The sequence below is a fragment of the Pteropus alecto genome, unplaced genomic scaffold (genome assembly GCF_000325575.1).
Source record: "Pteropus alecto unplaced genomic scaffold, ASM32557v1 scaffold398, whole genome shotgun sequence".
In the NCBI taxonomy this organism is placed as follows: Eukaryota; Metazoa; Chordata; class Mammalia; order Chiroptera; family Pteropodidae; genus Pteropus; species Pteropus alecto.
The window spans coordinates 1,604,231-1,629,014 of record NW_006442497.1 but is presented as its reverse complement, the minus strand read 5'-3'; the positions used below and the strand labels follow the sequence as shown (position 1 = coordinate 1,629,014).

The 24,784-nt window shown below is 40.1% G+C and overlaps 1 pseudogene; it reads left to right on the top strand.

The window, feature by feature from the left end:
- The first annotated feature begins 20,556 nt into the window (after positions 1-20,556).
- Positions 20,557-20,675, top strand: LOC112471486 (annotated as a pseudogene).
- Positions 20,676-24,784: the final 4,109 nt, after the last annotated feature.

The window sequence follows — 24,784 nt, the reverse complement described above, 5'->3', positions numbered from 1 at the left end:
TCCCTCTAGCACAGCCCTTGGAGTCCTAGAAGTTCTGCTGAGCCCATGTCCCATAAAGCGTTGAGTTCCTGGAAGTCAGGAACTTGGTCCCATTTTTATTCGCAGGGTTGCAAAACAGGTTATATCAACTAGGACATGCCCTGGCACACAGTAGGTGCTCAATAAAGCTTTTTAAAAAGTATTACCCTTTCTACACAGATAACTTCTTCCTCTGAAAACCTGGAAGTAGAGGCCGACACATGAGGTACCCTTATTCCCATTTTGCAGACTCTCAGAGAAGTTAAATGACCTAACCAAGTCCGTATACTGGAGCTGGTGAGTGGCAGAACTGGGACTCAAGGCAACCCCAGAGCAGTCTGATCCCAAAGTCCACCCTGGGAAACTCTTTTCATATCATCGTGGGAAAACCTGGTCTGAAGAGCTACCCTGGAGTTTGGAGGCAGGCCTGGGTCCCTGCCCCTTTCATCTGTGACCTCTCTGAGAGCAAGGACGCTGGTCACCAACATTCCTCTCATCCACCAAGCTTCTAGCACAGGACAGCACAGACAGCCTGGGGAAGCCATACTGGTGATGCCATGTTGACCCCAGAGGCCTCCACTAATTTCTTCCTCCTGTGTGAGCCCACACCAGACAGGCCTGAGGCCTCTGTTCTGACTCTCTCCCAGGTTTAGAGAGTTTGCAGAAATTGAATTCTCTTGGAAAGGGAGGAGCTTTAGCTTCCTTCACTGCAGCCCCAGAGGCAGCTTCGGGACCCTGACACCCGAGAAAGCTCCAGGTTTCCTTGTGCTGAATCCTTTTGACATTTTCAATGGTAAAATAAATTTGATTTGTAGAAGCCATGAAGGAACGGGGGCGATGTGATTTCCAAAATGCACTGTGTTATTGGATATGATAAAAGACTGAATGAGTCAGTAAATGTAGCAGTTTAGTAACTTAAAAAAATCAATAACCACACAGTCTGGTGGTGGAGGAGGAGGAAGTTGTAATGGATTGTGTGGAGGAGGGAGGATTTGTGCCTGAACTCACCATACATGACTAGGATGAATCCACAGTCTCCTACACACCCTTGGAGACACATGCAGACACACGGATTCACACCTCACACTACCACGTGCATAAACAGACACAGATACTCACAGACACATAAATGCACAGACATGCACACACAACATATATACATACATTCAAGCAGGTCCACTAGCAGTAATAATAATAGGTACCATTGACTGATCAGTAAAAATGTTCCAGGCATTGGCACAAGCGAGTTACAAGTCTTTATTTCAATTACTATCGTATTAATTTGCAGAACTATAAGAGGTAATCAGATTATTATTCCCACTTGACAGGGGAAGAAATTGAGGCACAGTGATCTTAAGTAACTTGCCCACTGTCATCCCAGCCAGGAATCAGGGAAGCTAGAGTTAGAAACCAGACTGATTTGAGAAGTCTCGTTCTTTTGGAAGGGTTGGGACACATTCATGAATTTTATTTTCAGTTTTATTGAGATACTGGTGTATACTAAACTTCACACGCTTAAAGTGTACTATTTGATGAGTTTTGATACATGTATATACCCAGAGAATCATCACCACCATCAAGAAAATAAACACATCCATCACCCTTAAAAGTTTCCTTGGGTGCTTTTGCAGTCTCTCCCTTTTGTCCCTTTCTATCCTACATCCCCAAGCACCTACTCTTCCAATTGCTGCCACTATCAGTTAATTTGCATTGTCTAGAATTTTATATAAATGGCATCACACAGGATCGTCTCTTTTTTGCCTACAGAAGCACCACACTATAGGGCCTTCCCAGAAAGGCTAGACAGACATGTATGAACATACGCCTGCTTGCACTTATAATGTCCACAGGTCCTCACAAACACTCCACACCCGCATATCACATGCCCCCTTCATGCACTTCCCCCATGCACAAGGACATCCCTGTTCTCACCCAGCTGTCATTACATCTGCCTTTCCACGCTACTCTTCTAGGATAATTTTACCTCATTAAGTCCCCAAGTAGATTCCTAAATTTTCCAGCAAAGCAATGTAGCTTCTTCCTTTCATAGCCACGTGACAGGTGTCTATTCTCTAAAGCTTTACTCATCCAACTTATTCTTATGCAGAGTCCACCGCCCTACTGGGCGCTGCATGTTCCAAGTTGACAAAGCAGTCACAGTCCCTCCCCTAGTGAACTGAACTGCCTCCCCAGCCAGCATGGCCGACCCCATGCTGTGGGGCTGGCCAGAGAAGGAAACCCTCGGGCCCTACCAGGCTGGGTGAAGAGTCACACTCCAAGGGAAGAAAATAGGAGAACAAACAAGAAGACAGGAGAGGAGGGGTGCATGACAGAGGAAGAGGTTGGGGCCACAGACCAAGCTCGCATAGCCTTAACGGGCTGGGAGAGGAGTCTTTCTTCCAGAGTGCACCTTGAAAGATGGTCACAAGATGCCATGGGGAGACAGTGGGGTGAGGAAAGACTGAGCAGAATATCATTGCAATAGCACAGTCCAAGTACCCATGGGCCATGCTGGGCTACAGATCATGGCTGACCATGAGCCTATATGGGACCCAGAGTCCAGCTCATACCTCATCTGGTCACCCCTAGTTCTCAATAATGATGCACATTGGAATCGCTCCAGGAGTTTAAAATAGTACTGAACCCTGGGTCCTGCTCTCAGAGAGTCTTTGGGGGGAGGGGCAGTGGCCAGAGCATATGGAATTTTAAAAGCTCCCCGAGTGATTATCTAACATTTAGTCCAGTTTGAGAACCACTGTAATTCATCATTCACCTGCAGACTTAGGACAGATACCTCCCCCTAAAGTATCCCAGGGTACGAGAAAGCTCAATAGGGCTCTGGAAATACAGCTGGGTGGGGGTTTCCAATCCTGTGTCTCTGCAAATTCCCTAATAGGAATTTAACAAGATAACCTATACTGATTAGATATCAATTAATTATTAGAAGAGGACTGACCACTTTATAAAAAATAAATTTCCTTGTCATATAATTAACTGAAATTGGTGTAAGCAGTACATAACTGCTCAGAGATAATGATTTTCTTATCAATATCAAATATTTAAAGCCTTTCAGGTTTTACTGGTAATCTAATATCAAGATAATTAGCTATCAATTAGACATATTAAATGTTATTTCCATTGGCTGGTGTTTTTCAAATCTTTGCTAAGACTGTGCCATAGTCTCCCCTCCCTTCCTTCTGTAGTAATGGCTGTTGATTATGTGGAACAACACATCTAATACACTGACAAGTATTGGATGGGATGAAATCTGAAGTATGAATTGCCATTGAAAGTGGGGAACGCTAAATTTGTTTCAGCTTTACACTCTGGTAGCAGGAGCAGAAGTCTAGTCTAATATATCATCTCAGCTAAGCCGTAGCTATTGAGGAACTATTGTAAAATCTTTCTCACCTTAATTATGTTTTAATTTTAATTAATCAAATTACTTTATAATTTCCTTGATGCTAGCTCATATGAACCAGATTACTTTAATCACGTTGAGCCTCTACTGCCTTGTAGATGTTTTGATGTATGGAAATTATGATGGGACTACAGACATTGCTGCATTTCCATGGAGGAAAAATCATTGATTCTGGCCTTCAAGGTTTGATGGGCATGAGACTGAATCATTTTAACGTGTCTTTATGAAGGCAGAGAAAGCAGGGCCTGAGTGAATTTAGAAGAGACGTCATCACAATGTGAAAGATGCAGGCAGTAGAATGGCCGTTGATTAACGAGATGGAATTGTCCCATTGGAAACAAATCAATTGGTGATATTTTGAAAATTGTTAAAAATGTTTAATGGATGATATCCCTAAAAGGCCACATAATACAGGTGGGATTGACCCCATACCATGTGCTGGTCCTGGGGAGAAGGTCGTGTTTACCTCCAGTGAAGAAGAGGGTGCTGGTTAAGAATGTGGGTTCAAGACCTTAGACAAACTCTCTAAGGTTCGATTTATGAATCTGTAAAATGGGGATAATGTTATCTACCTTACTGGGCAGTGGTGAGAGTTACATGGCATCGTTCTTTAAAATCAATAGCACTGTGCACATGGCAAGATCTCAATAAACAGTACTCCCTACTATTATGCTACTTTTGTTTTCTCATGATCTTAGTCCCTTGTGAGCCTTTCACCTTCAATTCCACTTTGCTATTACTGTTGCCCCTTCTTCTTGTGGTTGTTAGGGATGAGGCACTTTCTTGGCATCTTTTTGCCCATCGCTTCATTTTTGATCTTTCTCAATCACATTACACTATGATGCGATTCTTATAAACAATGTAGAAACAAGCTTGGTTTTTAAACTCAATCCTCTGTCTTAGAATCAGGGAATTCAGCTAATCCACTTTCATGGAAACAATCTACACTTTTCTTTCCTCTTTCATTGTGGTTGCTATTTGTGTTACTTTGTTGCTATTTCCTTTTTCCTTTCTCTTAATTTAACTGACTTTGTCAAGTAACTACTTATTCCTATCTCCCCCCTCCATTATTTTGACAATTCTCTCTTGCTTTAAATTTTGTTAGGTGGTGAGTGTCCTAATCTTTATATGTATAAAGCACCCCATATTCCTCTGTTGCTGTTAAAACAAAATATTAGTTATTATTGCTCTACCCTGTCCCACATACTCTCTTTGCCCATTACAGGTTCAATCCCTACCCCCGTCTCTCTGTCTCTCCCTCTCACTCTCCCCACCATTTCTATCTCTTTTTATGCTGTAGGTTTTGAGATACTCCTGCATCTGATCTTGTATACTGTCATTTTTATTCTCAAAAGAGACAATCTTCTAATTCATGCATGTTTTCTGTCTAAGTTCCAGAAAATCTTTACTTTCTTCCTATTGGATCTTATTTCTTTTTCTATTAAACCTGTTTCCCGGTTCTTGTCCAGATCTGTTTCAGAAAGAGACACCCATTTCAGGTCTTCTTCAGGGTCTGCTCCCCCCACCACCCCCATTTTCTGTCTTCAGAGCTGTGGTGAATTTTTTTTGCCTCCTCATGGTTCCATAGGTCCTTGGCAGACAGTTTCAGCTATCACAGCTCAACGTGAGTGAAATGCACAAGGGCTTCTGTTCCTCTGGGCTCTGCTCCCATGGCAGCCCCACCTCCCATCTTCCAAATTCAATACCCGCAACTCAGCCTCAAATGGCACACACACACACACACACACACACACACACACACACACAGCAAAATGGCTATTGTAAAACTCAAATTTAAAAAACAGTTTGCAAATTGATCATTGGCCAAATCGATCATGTGATGAATTGACCACTGTTGAAATAATTCTTTGCTTTCAAATTGGTTGCTTTCCCACAATGCATTGGCAGTCTAGCCTTGCTCTGGAAAGCACATTGAGAAACACTTGGCAAATGGGGTGATAAGGATGGAAGTTTAGGCTTCATCTTCTCAGAATTCTCCTATGTTGCCATTAGAATCATTCTGTTTCTGTTTAGATAAGGTGGATTGTACTGGTGTACTAGAAGGCTGAGTGAGTATGTGTCTTGATACTCAGGTCTGTAGTTGCAAGTCCTGTGTTGGTCATCTCTCAAGATTACCTGAGCCAACTTGTAACACAAATGCCAAAAATTGCTAATGAGAAATATGGCTGCTTTTATTGAAGTATATTTTCCAGAATTTGGCCAGCAGCTCTGAGTCCTGCTCTGTCTGCATTGGGCAGGTGATAAGAAGGACCCAGGTGATGAGAAGGAGCCAGGCAGATGGGCCATGTCCCTAGGAGAAAGCCAGAGTGGAAGAGGAACTTGAGACTTCATATCACAGAAAATTGTGGACTTGGACTTGGGGCATTGAGGGAAGTGAGAGCAGGGGGTGGGAATTAGAGTAGTCATCCTCAGCCTGTAGAAGATCAGGTCAAAATCTGCATTTGTGGCATATATATCAATAGAGTAATGTCCCAGGAAGAACATATTTCTGTGTGGCCCCAAGAGATAGAACTGAGCCAGCTGTGGAAGCTGATTCTACTATCAGAGCTGGCCAGCAATGGACCATATAAGAGAGAGAGTTTTTCTGTCATGAAAGACATGCAAGCCAGACCTGAGAGGTCATCTTTTAAGGCTATTAATAGGAGATGTCCTTATACCTGGGATAGATTGAATTATTCCACCAGAGTTTCTAATACCTGGGTATCTATAATTTTTTATAACTTTATTTTATTATTTTATATATGTTTTTTATTTTTCAATTGCAGTTGACATTCAATATTATATTAGTTTCAGGTGTATGGCAGAGTGGTTAGACATTTATATAACTAACAATGTGATCACCCCAAAAAGTCTAGTACCCATCTGACACCATGCACAGTTATTACAATGTTACTGACTATATTCTCTATGCTGTACTTTACATCCTTCTGTTTTTATAACTGGTACTTTGTACTTAATCACTTCACCTATTTTACCTATCCTCCCCAACCCTTCTTCTATCAAGCAACCTTCAAAGGGTTTGTGTATCTATGGGTTTGTGTCTGTTTTGCTTGTTTATTTATTTTGTTTTTCAGATTCCACATCTAAGTGAAATCATATGCTATTTGTCTTTCTGTCTGACTTCACTTAGCATAATATCCTCTAGGTTGATCTACTTTGTCACAAACAGCAAGATTTCATTATTTGTTATGGCTGAGTAATATTCCATTATATACATATATATATGTATATAATACATATATATGTATATAATACATATATATATTCCAGTAATATTCCATTATATACATATATATGTATATAATATATATAATATTCCATTATATACATATATACATATATATAATGGAATATTATATATAATGGAATACATATGGAATATATACATAGTAACATTTCATTCTTCTTTATGGCTGAGTGATATTCCATTGTATATATAAACCACATCTTCTTTATTCAGTTGTCTATTGATGGGCACTTATTTTGGCTATTGTAAATAATGCTACAGTGAACATAGGGATGCATATATCTTTTTGAATTAGTGTTTTGGATTTCTTCAAGTAAATACCCAGAAGCGGAATTGCTGGGTCATATGGCGGTTTTATTTTTAATTTGTTGCGAAACCTCCATACCGTTTTCCATAGTGGCTGCATCAATTTATAATCCTACCAACAGTGCATGAGAGTTCCCTTTTCTCCACGTCTTCACCAACACTTGCTGTTTGTTGATGACAGGTGTAAAGTGACATTTCATTATGGTTTTGATTTGCATTTCCCAAGTGATGTCGAACATCTTTTCATATGTCTATTGGCCATCTGTATGTCCTGTTTGGAGAAATGATTTTTTCAGTTTCTCTGCCCATTTTTAAATCACATTGTCTTTTTAGTGTTAAGTTGTATGAGTTCCTTATATCTTTTGGATGTTAATCCCTTATCAGATGTATCATTGATAAATATCTTCTCCAAGAAAAGTAGGTTATCTTTTAATTTTGTTAATGGCTTCCTTTACTATGTAGAAACTTTTTAATTTTATGTATTTTTATTTGTTTATTTTTGTTTTTGTTTCCCTTGCCTGAGGGGATATAGCCAAAAAAATATTGCTAAGAGCAATGTCAAAGAGTTTACTGCCCATGATTTCTTCTAGAAGTTTTATGGTTTCAGTTCATACATTTAAGTATTTAATCCATTTTGAGTCTATTTTTATATAGTGGGACTTCCCTTTTAAAAAGTGACCCACTTTCATTCTTTTGCATGTATCTGTCCAATTTTCCCAACACAAGGAATCTTAAGGTGGCCTGCCACTGGACACAGATTCATGAACATTCAGCATGTTGAGTGGGTGAGTGGACTCCCTGGTGTTGAAAAAGTCACAACACCTTTACATTTGCTCCCAAGAATCTTACATTTATCTTAGAGAGTCAACTCTTCCTTTATTTTAGGAAAATCGCCATGATGCGCTTTTTAGTTACACAAATATTCATCGGTTGTTTATGGAGAAAACTGTGAAATCACCGTTAACCCGAATACAAATTTTTTAAACTAAGAATTATCTTAGGTTTCTGTATTGCAGCTGAGATTTTCATGCCCCCTTCCTATTTGAGGGGAGGGGCAGGAGGGATAAGAGTGGAAGCTATAAGAAATATTTCTTCCTTCTTTTTATGAACTGTGCTGCAAACTGGTGCTGGTTCTTGGGGAAAGATAGGTCTGTTTCTGGGCAGTTCCTTATGGAGAGGAAGCCTGACCTTGCATGCTGACATTACCTGCTTTTCCTCTTGCTGGAGAAAAGACTGAGAAAGGGAACTAGATGGGACTTAGTGTCCTTGGAATGGAGTTATTTAAGATTAATAAGCCTGACCCTACTTCTCCCACACAACTGTGGAGTAGGGCTTCCTTAAAGAAAGTAGATATTCCCACTGTCAGCTATGCTGGGAAATGGCTGGTTCGAGGGAAGGAAGTGGAGGAGGAGGGGGACTTTAAATGGGGAACAGGGGACTCCAGCCTCCTCCGAACAGCTGGAAGTAAAGCTGTTCTTGCTCTGTAAGATCCCCAGGGAGGGGTCTGAGTCCTTCGGATCTGAGTGCAGCCCCAACTAGAGCAGTTATAAGTTCTACTTTGTAATATTCTTTCCTATGAACTCAGAACCTTCAGGAAAGTATATCAAAAGTTGAAGTTTCTGCTTAGCTGGGCTGTAGAGAATTAAGAAGAAGGCCAGCCCTGTGCTTGGGTTTGAGTCTGGGATGATGAGGGAGTAGAGCACCTGGTAGAAAATAGCAGTGCCCAGTGACATACAGGCCCCATGAGCTATCATGAGCAGAACAGTGGAAGGACAGCTGGGCCTGGCATTTAAGACACATAAAATAGCACTGCAGGGTCTCTCAGCAGGAGGGAATCCAGCATTAGGGGTTTGCAGTCAGTGGTAATCAAGAAGGATCTCTATGTTGTCATCAAGGACAGATGAGCTACCTTTCCATGGGTTATTTCACAACAGCCACATGAACTTAGTTCTTATATCTAAAAGTGAGGCTCAGAGACATAAATTGATCTGCCCAAGCTTACCTAGTAGTGGAGATGGAGCGTGAGTCCGTATTGTACCCTTTTATCAGTGTACCATGGTGCCTTGCTACCCACCAAGGTTATGGCAGATCCAGGTGATATCTACCATAGACAGTGGGCTGGAAGAAATGCAACAGGGTGTGGGGGGACGAGCTGAAGAGATGTCAGGATGAGGAGTGGTTAACAGCCAGAAACCAAACCAAGTGGAATCTGGTTAGGGAAAGTAGGCTTTGGATGTGTGGGCTTTAAACAAAAATAGAGAAGACTGGGGCCTGTTGCAAGGTACTGAGGTAGGTAGAAGGCAGTTCCTGAGCATCCACAGGAGAGCCTGAGTCCATGACTTGTTCCAAACTCCACCGATCTGTAGGATGAGCAGCCTGATTACACCACCCACTGACCTTTCAGTGGTCTCTACAAGAAGTACCTGGTATCTCCTAGTTAGCTAGATGCTCATTCCCAATAATGGGCTACATCTGGACAAGGGCAGCTGAACATTCAGTCCAGGGCAGTGCACATTTATTGAATCTACATTTGTTTCAGGCCTCATGCTTGGCACAGAGGAAATGTAGACATAATATAATGTAGACATAATAAAATGTAGACATAATATGATGAGTAAGATGACCAGCACAAGAAGTTGAGATAAGGGTTGTAATGAGATAACCCAGGGACATGGTGGGCATGTAATGAGATAACCCAGGGACACAGAGGGCAGAGGAGGAGAGGCATGAATGCTGCCTCCTTTGTGCTTCCTTGACCCACCCCATCATGGAACTTATCACATGGAACTCATTATGAGTCAGTGCCTTGCACCAGAATGAGCCATTCAAGGCGGGGATGCTCTCTCATTTCTATGAGCACCCCTCACTATAGAAAACAGTCACAGAGGACGTAGGTGCATAGTGAGAAAACCACAAGCAGAGCATGCAGGGTGGGCAGGGCAGGGCATTGGTCATGAGTGAGACAGCTGCAGAGGTAGCAGAAGCTCCATCTAGAAGGTCTTGTAATTCCAGGCTAAGGAGCTAGGCTTTATCCAGCAGGTAAAAGGGGCCACTGTAGCAGGGATCAGGTTGGAGGGTGCAGTAGGAGGCATGTTCAAGGCAGTGAGCTCTGCCTGTATCCATAGCCGTGGTGGGCCATCTTGCAAGAAAATAGCAGGACAGTGGTTGCTCCAAAGCTGTCCCACCCAAAGTGTCCCCTGGAGCAAGAGTGGAACCTGTGGGAAAGGCAAGCTTATATAAATCAGAGCTAACCTGTGCTGATCACCAGCTCTCTAAATCAAGAATTTGGCAGATTTTTAGGATGAGAATCAATCTTCCTGTCCCCAAAGTAAGTACCATAATCCTTTTCCAGAGTGGCTTAGAGAATGTAACTGCCATGCTCATGATTTATTCGAAAATATTCTGCCAGGTTATGTGAATGACTAGGGAGTCAATGTGCTTTCAAACAGGAGGTCAGAGCACTTATAATGGTGCCAGGGCCTCCCTCTCACGGCAGCTCTCACCAGCAGGCTGCTGCTTCCACACCTGCCCATTAAGGAGCAACCTGTGGCTGGCTGCCTGGACAAAGAGGGACATGGGAACTGAGGGTGAGCAGCCCAGGACACCAGAACAACCATGTCCCCCTGTAGGGGACAGAGAAGAGGTGGCCAAGACTGCAAACAGGTGGCCATTTCCTCTGGCCTTCCTTCATGGAAGCCAATTTGGAATTTCTCTTTTTTACATTTTTTACATTTTTTGTTACACAGCTAATACAAGAATACATTCTTGGTTTGCATGATTCAAACAATACAGAAGTCTCTAAAATAAAATATAAAAACTCCTTTAATTCCCGTCTTCACCCTCACATTCCTACTTCTTTCCTCAGAGAGAATCTCTGTCAAATACTTAGTGACCACCATTTTATATTTATAAATACGTGTACCTTTATCACATAAATAAGTTCATATTGTATATAGTGTTTTTGGATTCATATCATTTCCAGGCTTTGTTTAAACCTTTACCAAAAAATACTGCAATAAACTTCTTTATAATTAAATGCATCTTGAGGCATTTGTGTGAATTCTTTTAATGCAGATTCTAAATGAGATATTCTTGGTTAGAGTTTTGACAGGTTCTGCCAAACTGCCCTCCAAGTATACTTTGCCAATAAGATATAAGCATATCTTTTCCTGTAATGCCAGTAATACTTTTAATTTTTGCCAAATTGATGGGCAAAGAGCACACATTGTCGATATACTCATAACTGGTTCTCAGAAACATAGAGCACATTTTTCTGCCTGGTCACTCCTTTGTTCAGTTTTCTGTTAGGTTGTCATTTTTCTTATGGACTTAAGAGATTTTAATCTTTGTCTTCTGAATATATTGCAAATATTTCATGCCAATCTGTTGCTTGTCTTTTAACTTCGTTGTGTCTTCCTTATTCAGAGATTTTACATATTTTAAAGAACTCAGATCTGACTGTCATTTCATTTATGACTTCTATGTTTTATGACTTGCACTAGAAGCCTTTCCTTCCCTAGGATTATATTTTAAAGTTTTTTTTCTGTATTTCCTTTTAATATGTTTATGTTTCTACATTTTGTACTAATTCCTTGCCTCTAGCATCTCTGTTCCCTCATTTTCCACTTCTGATGCTACACTGTCTCCCCAGGTGACAGTATTCATGCCAGGATTTCAGTTATCACCCTTGGGCTTATTATGTCCTCATTTGTACCTCCAGTCTTTTCTGAGCTCTAGACTTGCATATCCACCTGTCTACTTGACATCATAAAAGGGCCACAAACTCAGCAAATTCAAAACTGTGCTCAAGACATTTCTTCTCAAACCTGACTTCCTTTCTATTTTAGTGAATGGTCCAGGAATCTGAGCCTTGTTCTTTGCACTGCCCTGTCCTTCACCCTCCATATCCCGCCAAGCATGTGCAGGGGACCTCATCGGTTACACCTCCTAAACTCTCTACCCGCTTCTCTCTTCCCCCACTCTCACTTCCCTAGCCTAGGCTGCTTCCAACTCTTGCCAGGGCTTCTGCATTAGCCTTCTAACTCGTCTTTCCAGCTCCACTGTTACCTGCTCTCATCACCTCTCCACACAGCAGTCAGACTGACCTCTTCAAGATGCAGATGAAATCATGTCACCAACTTCTTCTCAAAACCATTAGGATAAAGACAAAAGTCCTTCCTGTGACCAATAAGACTTTTCATGGCCTGGCCATGGCCTGCAGATCTGGTCACAGTCTCACTCTCTGAGCAGCAGCCATGCAGTCCTTTTCTGTTTCTTCAACCACAGGTCCTTTGCCATGCCGTTCCCTTTACTTGTCATGCTCTCTCTTTTCCATACCCTATCTCTGTTCGACAACTAAATCCTATTCTCCCTTTCTCCCTCAGTTCAAATGTCACTTCCACGACCCCGTAGATTAGGTCAGGCCCCCCTGTTACCGTCTCTTATAGCATCACGCACCTTTTTCTCATAACACTCTTCCCAGTTTGTGTGGCTTATATTTATGTATTTGATTACTTAATGTCTGTCTGTCTCCCTCATGAGACTATTGGCTCTCTAAGGGCAGGGACTAGGTCTGTTTGTCTCAGTACAACGTATGGTATTGTTGAGAGAACAACTTACTCTTAGCCTCCAGCATTCAGCTGCTACCTCAGCACCAACAACACAAGGCCAGGAATGCTCCCTCTTCTGAGTTGCAGCATGGTGAAGAAGACTCATTTCTGTTTGCCAAGAACCCAGCAAGTCTCTGATCCATGTCTCAGGGACACTGGGGAGACAGTGAGCAGAGGGAGAAGCCATGAGAGAAGGCAAGACAATGGTTTCTTTGGGGAGATATTGGAACGAAGCAATGAAACTTTAAGATGTAGCTCATCTCCCATCTCATGGTGAAATCAGCAGAGAAAATTGTGAGTACATAGCTGTCAGAGTGGATAGGGAAGGAAGAAAACATTTGTGAGAGGTCCTGGCAGTTTGTGCTTAAGCAGCAGGCAGAGGCCTCATGGCATCATTGCTCTGGACTAAGCTGAAATGTATGCTTACTCAATTCTCATGAGATGGCTAAATGAACAGCTAAAATGCATCATGTTTCAAAGTTGAAATGAGTAGGATGAATTAGTTAATAAGTAAAGGAAAGAAAGAAGAGAATGAGAATAATTAATAGGTTAATACATGCCAGCATTCATTTTCACTTATTTGGCAAACCTTTATTGAGTTTCTGCTCTGGAACACACACTGTTCTAGAGATGAGGCTACAGCTGGCAGTAGATCAGGCTGGTCCCTTCCTCAGGGAGTTTAAATTCTAATGGAGGGAGATAGTCAACAAATAAGTAAACAAGGACATATATATCATGCCAGGTAGCAATAGAGTTATTAGATGAGTAAATGAATAAGTTATTAGATGAATAAGATGAATAAATAATAATAGCCAACATTCATGTATTAATGCATTTAACTCTTGTAACAAAACTATGAGTTAGATATTAGTATTCCCACTTAGTAATAAAGATATAGAAGCATGGAGAAGTTAAATGACTTGCCCAGGTTCACACAGCTGATAAATTACTGTATTTGTTAGGGTATAAATTAAGCTACTGTAACAAAGAAACCCCAACATGTAGTGGCCCAAATAAGATGGAGGTCTATTTCTTTCTTGCAATAGCTCAGAGGTAGGCATATAGTTCAGGGTCAGTGGAAAGTTCTGTTCCACAGGATCATTCAGGAAACTTGGCTCCTCCACTGTGTTTCTCTGCCATCCCACAGGGTATGGCCCTGTCTGTAGGGTCAAAGCTAGCTCAGCTCTATGGCTGCATTACAGTTTGTGAGATGGGAAAGGAGTGTTAAAGACCAGCAAAGTTTCAGGCATCACTTCCACACACGTCCCATCAGCTCAAACCCAGTTGTTTGACCTCACCTAGCTGCAAGGGAGTCAAAGAAATGTTGTCTCTACCTGGGTAGCCATCTTAAATCTGAGGGAGAAGTCAATTTCTGAAAGAAACAAGGGAGAATGGATAATGGAAGTGAGGAGGAGTGAAATTAACATTTCCTTCCCAGTGGATATGCTGAAATTTAAACCCAGCTATTCTAGCTTCAGAAATAGAATAAAGGGAAAGGGAATGACCAGTGTGATTTTTAATATCTTGGGAAGGAAAAGAATCTTTAAGGAGGTAACATTTGGTCATAGCCTTGAAGAAAGTGAAGGTCTAAGTAAAAGTGCTCCAGGAGGGAGAACAGAAAGCACAAATGCCCTGAGGTGTGTACTAGGAATTACACAAAGGTCAATAAGGCTGGGATATAAAAAAGAGAAAGAATGTGCTCAGAGATGAGACCAGACAAAGAAGGGTTTTATAGTCCATGGTTTAGAGTGTGGGAAGCCATTGGAATGTTTTTGAGGAAGAAGATGATTAGAGTTTATCTTTCTCAAAGTTCACACTAGAACAGAGCTGGGGGATCAGGGAGGGTACAGTGACAATGGAAGCAGAGGTACCTTTTAGGAGGCTATAATACAGGCAAGAAATGGTGATGTTTAGGACTCATACAGTTGTCTTGGCACCACCTACAAGGAGGATCAATTGAGAGCCCTGCTAATAATAAGTGGTCAGGAAAGTTGCTCTCTATTCCCCGCTGCACCTTGGACTCCCCTCTCCTGCCAAGGGACACCAGGGCAGCCAGTGGCATTGGCTAAGGAGTCCCCTCTGCAACAAGCCACCAGGCCCAGGAAGTATCTTTCACTCTGTAGGCATAAAACTCCCCTTTCCCACACAGAGCCACTGGGGTGGCCAAGGAGCACTGGCAAGAAGACTCCAACACAACAAGTAGCCCAGCCTAGGAAGTCTCTCTGTCCCTGCGAACTGAAGCTGCCTTTCCAGCAGCTTCACACTCAGCAGCCTGGCCCAGGGCTTTTGTGCTCTCAGGATGCATTAGCAGGAACCAGTGGGAGAAACAGTGGCACTAGATAAACCAAGCGAATCAGTTAACACAACAAAAGTTCTTAAAATTAAACTGTCATTAGAACCACAACCCACAAAAGTAGGCCACAAAAGTAACTCACAAAAGTAAACATGGTTACTACCTGTTAAATAAAAGAATTAAATATAACCAAATATCTCGTAACATAAGAAATGAAACATCCAGTATACAACCTAAAATCACTTGTCATATCAAGAACCAAAAACATATAAATAAATAAATCACAATTTTAAAGCAGTGCTGAGAAGAAATTTTATAGAACTAAATGCTGACATCACCTCAATAAATTTAATTTAAAAAAAAAAAGAAATAAAGAAGAGAGAGGGAAAAAATGGAGTAGATAATAGAGGCTCTTTTCATCCCTCTGGCGACCAAATCAAAGTTGTGACAGAAGCAAGGAGTAGCAGCAAAAAAAAACTGCTTGGGATCTAAATTAACAAGCCATACAACTAGAGAGAAGTCCAAAAAAGCACCCTGCAACGGCAAAAGGTAGGATGGGGTAAGGGCACGGGGCTGCACAGTCCCTAGTGGCTGAGTGAGAAAGAGACAGAGACAGAGGTAGTAGCAGCGGCAGCAGCGGCAGCAGCGGCAAATGCCTCTTAAAGGTGCTGCATCAGCGAGTGGATTTTCGCAGTGACAGACCCACTCGCTCTGAGCACCAGTGCTCATTGGCTGCATGCAGGAGGTACTAGGGCCTTACAGGGAGACATTTTCAGAGTGAAGGCTGAGGCAAAACACACTTGGTACAGAAGTGCCGGCGGAATCCATTGTTCCCTGTTGAGTCCATCTCTCTACCAGTGCGCGAACACAGTGCTGCCATAGCTGTGATGTCACCAAACTGGATAGCAAAGGTCTCTCTGCCCAGAGGATGCCATGAAACCTTGCCTCCCCCAACTCACGGCCCCACCCAAGCCACATCCAGGTGTATCCTCAGTGAGTCAGGTGCTCCTTGCTGAGACCCACATTGGTGTAGACAGCTGACCTCAGTTTCTGATGTGGCCTTTTGAGGCAACTATAAGCACAGCATCTGTGGATTGCTTGCTGAATCTTAACAGGTGGCCCCGGAGAGGTAGAGGCTTGGGCTTAATTTGGCCTGCAGCTAAACCCCTCTCAGGACTGTGCCAATGGACACCTACTTCACAAATCCACACTAATAAGACAGGGAGACTTAGGAGCTTTGCTTAGTGCATAGAAACAGATATGTAGAGGCAGCCAAAATGGGAAAACAAAGAAGCAGACGTCATATGAAAAAACAGAACAGAGCTCTAGATATAGAGAATGCAGTATGTTGAGGAAATGTATTCAGAAATAAAAATGATAAGAGAGAAGATGACAGCTTTGAAAGGCAGAAATAAAAATTTGATCTAAATATAAAAGGGGATTCTTAAGATAAAACCTGAACAAATGGAATAGAAGCATTAAAAAGAAAAATACTTCCTTGGCTGAGAAAAGATCAACGTTTTAATGTTCAAAAGGTTTACTATGTTCCAGGGAAGTTAATTGAGAGAACATAATTAATTTTGGAAAGTTTTTTTTAATTTCTCAGAGGAAAGGAATTTCTTGCAAGCATCTTGGCAGAAAAAAATAGGTTACAGCTGTTTGAAGAAATAATGATGGAAAACTTCCCTAACCTGGTGAAGGAAATGGACATAAAACCCCAGGAAGCTCAGAGAATTCCAAAAATCAGGGATCTAAGAGGCCCATACCAAGACACATCATAATTAAAATGCCAAAGGTTAAATACAAAGAAACAATATTAAAAGCAGCAAGAGAAAAACAGATAGTTACTTATAAGACTGGCAGCTGATTTCTCAAAAGAACTATGCAGGACAGAAGGACTTGGCACAAAATATTTAACAGGATGAAGACTCGGGATCTACAACCAAGAATACTTTATCCAGCAAAGCTATCATTTAGAGTTGAAGGACAGATAAAGACAAAGATAAGCTAAAGGAATTTGTCACCACCAAGCCAGAATTACAGGAAATGTTGGAGGGAGTTCTTTAAGAAGAAAAACACATGTATCCAAACCAGGAATAAAGAATGGTAACAACTACATTCTTATCAATAAGTGCCTCAAATGGAAAAGAATTAAGTGCTCCAACCAAAAGATAGAGTGGCTGAAAAGATAAGAAAACAAGACCCCTACATATGAAAAGGAAGGGAATGGAAAAAGCTATTGTTTTGATGAAACTAGAAGGTATTTAAGTCAGATAGAGAAAGAGAAACACTATATGATTTCACTTATATGCAGAATTTAAGGAATAAAATCAAAAACAGACTCATAAATATAGTGGAATATTTGATGATGGACAGAGGGGAGGGGAGGTTGAAGGGCTGGGAGAATGGGGTGAAGGGTTAAAGAAGTACAAGTTAGTTGCTGCATGGCATAGGGAATTCAATTAGCATTAATACATTGACTAGGTGGAGGGTCAGGGGAGGGAGGGAGCAATTGGGGGATCATTTTACTAACTATATAGATGTCTATTCAATGTACAGTATATTTGAAACCAATTAAAATTTTAAAAAACGATAATAATAAAATTAAATTATATTTTTTAAAAAAGGAATAAAGAAGTCTCAAATCAATCATCTAAGTTCCTACATCAAGAAACTAGAGAAAAAGAGCAAATTAAACTCAAAGCAAGGAGAAGAAAGAAAATTATAAAAACCAGAGCAGAAATCAATGAAATGGAAAATAGGAAAATGATAGAGAAAAATCAATAAAACAAATATTTGGTTCTTCGAAAAATCAACAAAATTTATAAAAGTCTCACAAAAATTAGAAAAATAAAAAGAGAGAAACACAATTTAGCAATATCAGGAATTAAATAGGGGATATCTCCATATATCTTGTAGCCATTGAAAGAATAATGAGAGAATATTTTAAACAACTTTACACTCATAATACAACAAAAAAGAAATGGACCAATTTCTAAAAAATTCTGACCTACCAAAACTTAACCAAGATTAAAGAGATGACTTGAATAACCATTAAATAAATTGAATTCATAATTAAAACCTTCCATGAAAGAAATTCCCCGGCCCAGATGAGTTTACAGGACAATTCTACCAAACATTTAAAAATTAACCAATGCCTCTCAAAATAAGACATACAAATGGCCTAAACATATTAAGAAGTGTTCATTATCACTAATCATCATATAAATGCAAATCAAAACCACTGTGTGATACCACCTCATACCTATTAGAATGATTAGCACAAAAAGACAAAAGGTAAGTGATGGCAAGGATGTGGAAAAAAGGGAACCCTTGTGCACTGTTGGTGGGAATGTAAGCTGGTACAGCCATTATGGAAACAGTTTGGAGGTTCCTCAAAAAATTAAAAATAGAACACCATATTATCCAGCAACCTCACTTCTGGGTATATATCCAAAGGAAATGAAATTAGTATCTTGACAATATCTGCACCCTTATATTCATTGCAGTGTTATTCACAACAGCCAAGATATGGAATCAACCTAAGTGTCCTTCAACAGATGAATGGATAAAGAAAATGTGAGATTATATATATATGCAATAGAATATTATTGAGCCTTAAGAAAGGAGATCTTACCATTTGTAACAACATGGTTAGATCTGGAGAACATTATGCTAAGTGAAACAAGCCATACACAGAAAGACAAATATTGCATGATCTCACTTATGTGTGAAATATAAAAAAGTCTAACTCATACAGAGAGTAGAATGTAGAATAATGGTTGCCAGGGACTAGGGAGTGAGGTATATAGGGGATGTCGGTCAATGGGTACAAAGTTTCAGTTATGCAAGATGGAGTTCTGGAGATCTCATGGATAGCAAGGTAATTATAGTTAATAATATTATATTGTATACTTGAAACTTGCTAAGACAGTAGATTTTAAATGTCCTTACCACACACACACAAAATAACTATGTCAGTAATGTATATGTTAATTAGCTTGGCTGTGGTAATCATTCAGTGTCTACATATAACAAAAAATCACATTGTACATGGTTAATATATACAATTTTTTGTCTATTATACTTCAATAAAGCTAAAAAAAAAGCCTCAATTTTACACAATCTCTTTCAGAAAACAGAAGAGGAGAAAGCATTTGTCAATTCATTTTATGAGGTCAGTATTACCCTGATACTAATATCTCTCATCAATTAAGTTGTAAAAATTCTCAACAAAATGTTATCAAGGCAAATTCAATAAAGTATAAAGGTATTATACATAATGACCAAACAGGATTTAGCCCAGGTATGCAAAGTTGATTTAATATTTAATCCATCATATCCATCAATGTAATCCATCATATCAACAAACTAAAGAAAAATTATATGATCATATTAATTCATGCAGAAAAAGCATTTGACAAAATCCAACACCCATTTATGAGTTTTTTTTAAAAAAACAGGAAGTTAGGAATAAAAAGAAACTTCTTGATGAAAGCAGCTACAAAAAAATCTACAGCTAACATTATACTCAATAGTTAAAGATATTAGACTTTTTCAAGAATGTCTTTTCTCACCACTCTTATTTGACATAGTACTAGAGGTTCTAGTGAATGCAATAGGCAAGAAAAGAATATAAAAGACATACAGATTAGAAAGGAAGGAATAAACCATCTCTGTCCACAGATGACAAGATTATCTCTGTATAAAATCTCAACAAATCAATAAAACACTCCTAGAATTAACAAATGAGTTCAGCAAGTTCTCAGGTTGCAAGGTCAACTTACAAAAATTAATTGCATTTTATACACTAGAAATGAATTTGCAGAAACTGAAATTTAAAATACAATGTTATTTACAACTGCTTCAAAAATAATGAAATACTTAGGTATATATTAAACAAAATGTGTATAGATTCAGTATATTGAAAATTATGAAATTCTGATGAAAGACATCAAAGAAGACATAAATAAATTGATGGACATGTGTTTACAGATTGAAAAATTTAAAATAGTTAAATGATCCTCAAATTGATCTACAGGCTTAATGTATTTTCTATCAAAATACAGTATTTCTATCGAAATACTATTTATTGTAGACATAAACAAACTTATTCTAAAATTTATATGGTAAGTCACAGACCCAAGAATAATTAAAGCAATCTTGATCATGAAGAATAGATAGATTGGGAGGAATCACCCAATTCAATATTATTGTCAAAGTAATTTAGACGATGTGGTCTTGGTGGGAGAGAGACACATAGATTAATGACACAGAATAGCGAACCCGAAAAAGACCCACAAAAATATGCTTAACTGATTTTTGACAAAGTTTCAAAGGTAATCCAGTTGAGGAAGGACATTTACAGGCAAACATTTGAACCTCAATCTAATCCTCACATATTACACAAAAATTAACTCAAAATGCATCACAGACTTCCATTAAAATGTAAAACTATAACACTTTTAGAAAAAACTAAGACAAACTCTTCAGTACCTAAGGTAGGCAAAGAGTTGTTAGAGTCGATATCAAAAACATATTTTAGAAAAGGGACAATCAATAAGTTGTACTGTACTAAAATTAAAAACTTTTGCTCTTGGAAAGAACTTGTTAAAAGGATGAAAAAAAAACAAGCTACAGAGTCTATGGCCATGCCGCCCTGAACGAGCCTAATCCCATCTGATCTTGGAAGCTAAGCAGGGTTAGTACTGGTTAGTATTTGAATGGGAGACCACCTAAGAGTACCAGGTGCTGTAGGCATTAAAAAAAAAAAAAAAGAAGTAAAAAAAATAAAACAAGCTACAGTCTGGTAGAAAACATTTGCAAAGCACATACTCAACGAAGGACTAGTATCTACAGTAAAAAAAGAACTTTCAATACTCAACAGTAAAAAACAAACAAGGAATACAATTGGAAAGCGAGGAAAAAACATGAACAGATATTTCACAGAAGAGGATATATATATAGATGGCAAATAAACTCATGGAAAGATGTTCGACATCATTAGTCATTAGGGAAATGCAAATTAAAACAATAATGAGATATTACTACACATCTATCAAAATGGCTAAAATTTTAAAAAATAGTGACGACATCAAATGCTGTCAAGGATGTGGAGAAACCGGATCATTCATACATTGCTAGTGAAAAATGTAAAATGGTACAGCAACTCTAGAAAACAGTTTAGCAGTTTCTTACAAAACTAAGTATGCACTTACCATGCAATCTAGTAACTGCACCCTTAGACATTTATTCCAGAGAAATGAAAGCTGTGTTCACACAAAAATCTGTATGTACTTGTTCATAGGAGCTTTATTCATAATAGCCCCAAACTGGAATTAACCCAGATGTCCTTCAACAGACGGATGGTTAAACAAATTGGGTCTATTAATACCACGGAATACTACCCAGCAACGAAGAGTGATCGAGATAGGCAGCATCTTAGAAGGCTCTCCAGGAACTTATGCTGAAGGGAAAAAGCCAGTGCCTTGAGGGCACGTACTATATGGTTCCATTTACCTAACATTTTTTAAAAATGACAAAATTTTAGAAATAGAGAACAATTTCATGATTGTCTGGGGTTAGGAATGGGGGCAAAATAGGAGGGAGGTATGTGTAGTTAGAAAAGGCAACACAAGGAATAGTTCTGATGGAACTGTTCAGTCTCTTAACTGAGGTGGAACAGGTGAATCTACATATGTGATAAATTGTATGTAACTGAATACACATACTCAAATTCATACAAGTAAAACTGAAGAAACTAATAAAGTGGCTGGATTATCAATGTCAACATCCTGGTTGTAATATTGTGCTATAGTGTTACAAAATGTTATCACTGGGAGGAAATGGGTATAAGTACACAAGTTCTCTCTGTATCACTTCTTAAAACTGCATGTGAATCTATAATTATCTCAGTAAAATTTCTCAACTAATAATAAAGTTAAACACACACTTGCTATAAGATCTGGCTGTTGCACTCCTTGGTATTTACCTGAAAGAAATGAAAGTCTATGTCTTTACAATGACCTGTGAGTGAATATTCATAGCAGTTTTATTTGTAATGGTCCAGTACTGGAACACAGGTGGATGGATGAACAAATTAGTAATTATCTCAGTAAAATTTCTCAACTAATAATAAAGTTAAACACACACTTGCTATAAGATCTGGCTGTTGCACTCCTTGGTATTTACCCAAAAGAAATGAAAGACTATGTCTTTACAATGACCTGTGTGTGAATATTCATAGCAGTTTTATTTGTAATGGTCCAGTACTGGAACACAGGTGGATGGATGAACAAATTGGGGTCTATCCATACAATGGAATATTATTCAACCATAAAGAAGAATGAAGTACTGATACATGCTACAGCATAGAGGAACATTTATGCTAAAGAAGCAGAAGGGGAAAAAAAGAATGTGTACTGTAGAATTGCACTATATAAAACTCTATAAAATTCTAATTAATCTGCAGTGACAGAAAGCAGATCAGTGGTTGGCTAGAGGTGGGGAGTACCTCAGAGCATGAGGAAACTTCTGGGATAATGGGTGTGTTCATTATCCTTATTGTGGTGATGACTTCATGGCTGTAGACATATGTCAAGATTTATCAGATTGTACACTTTCAGTGTGTCCTGTGTTCCTTGCCTCTGTAAAGCTGGAAATAGAAAGAACAAATAAATGAATATATGAATTAGTAAACAGATCAAGAACACATATATAAATTAAAAAATGGACAAATGAGGAATAAAGGAGTGAATGATAAATAGATTAGAGGTTAACGGTAAACAGACAAATAAAGCAGTGACTGATGAATAATGAATAGGTGGTGAGCATCCAAACAGAGGCCAGGCTTGCAGGTCCACTCTCAGCCCGAGTTCCAAGTTCAGACTCAATCACTGTCCTGGGTTTCTGTGGAGTTCTTGAATTTGAGGCCAAATTTGGTCTGAAGCCCAGGACCTTCAATTCCCCTTCCATGGGCTCCTGAGTTAATTGGCACTTCCAGAGAAATGCTGCCAGAATACTCTAAAATGTTGTCTTAACTTTGAAAGCTGCAGCAGCCTATATACATCAGAGCAGATGTATATAGAGACAGTAATTACCCCATCTCCGTACACAAGATGGCAGCTCCAAGGGATGCAGTCAGTGAACAGTGGACTTGAATATCCTCAAGAAGATCCCAGCCCCACTTCCCCACAGCTGTCCTGTGCTGAGATGCAAGAAGCAATCAGCTAGTGAGGTTACATACAATTTAGGAAAAGCTTTGGATGCGTGAGGTGTGGTGCACAGGAAAGGATTCCAGAACAATAGGAGAACGAGGAGAGAGGAGAGTGAATGAAGGGGAGGCACTATCGGGGGAGCAGGAGGGGAGACATGAGGCAGGATTATTATCAAAGAAAGAATAACTGGGAGAGAGTAACTGGAGAGCGCGAGGGAGACTTCCAGGACAGGGTGCGCCGGACAGAAGAGGCCCCCTTTCTAAAGTCATGTAGAAAAAAAGACTCCTAGCATCACCTAAAAGTACCTGCCAGGCAGGAGGTGTGGAGGCTTGGATGGGCCTCTGAGGTGAGTGAGGGGCTTCCTGAGGTCCTTCCCATTCTGGGACCCAGCAGAAACTGGTTATTGTCTCTATATGGTTCCATTTCCTTGGAGGCAATTAATTAGTTCAGCCTAGGTCAGAGAACTTCATTCACTTCCTTTACACCCCAGTCCTCCAGGATCTGGAATCATCGAAGCGCTGATGACAAACTCATTTTACAAAAATTCATTGGTTTGGGATCCTGAAGCAGGAAGAGATCTTAAGCATTGTGCAGCCCATCTCCTACTGGATCCACTCTGTCATGCCTTGAGTCTCAGGAGACCTGGCCTCCCAAAGCAGCCACTCCTCCCAAGACACACTTACATAGATTTGAAACTCTCTCTCAGAATCTTCCATGGCCCAAGTTGTCCCACAAAGCCCTTCAGATATGCACAGATGCTGGCCATGTGCCCTGATGCCATGGGCCTGGGTCACTTTTCCCTCAATAGAAGAGCAAAACAGTCAGTGCCCATGGGCCCCTTGTGCCTTCTCCACCTTTTCTCTGGGGATAGGGGAATGTGAATATTCTCTCAGTGTTCCCAGTCTCAGATCTGCATTGTCATTCAGGGACTGAATTCACGAGGAAGACAATTTCAAGCTGGCATGTCTTAGTCAGGTTTCTGGTTACAGGTAACAAAAACGCACTGGAAGTAGTTTATACAGATAAAAACGGGGGCAATTGGAAAAATAAAGGGGTGTCTTCTGGAATATAAGATGAGTGGGTTCATACAGGCCTCAAGAGGAACTGCAACCAAGAACAGAGAGCTGCCAGGAACTGAGGTCACGCCTTCTTCATCTCTCCAGGGCCTCATGGTCTCTGCTTCCTTCTGCACATCTGATGTTTCTCTCTCATCTCCTGTCCTCCCCTCTCTTCCTTTATCCTCTCCCACTCCCTCTCTCCCACCCCTCCCCCTACTCTCTCAGCTCAAGTCTGTCCCAGCCCTGGCTTTATATTACTTCCCATTTAAGGGCCCAGCTAAAAGTGATCCTTGTCTCTGCATAATTTTATTTCCTGGGAGAGAATCTGACTGGTTCAGCTTAAGTCGGGCATCTAGTCTCCTCAGCTATTACTGGGGGGTGGGCAGCCATGTGGTACAGGGCCCATACCTGTGAATATTTGGTGGAGGGGAGGATCTCAAGAAGGGGAATGGGCTGAGCAGTCACACCAAGAGGTGTTCACTACCATATGGATGTCTTACCTGAAGACCATCCACACCCGAAGACCATCCACACCCACATCCCAATTTTGAGAATGCAGCAGTCCCATCTAGGCCCCCGGCCTTGGAACAGTAAC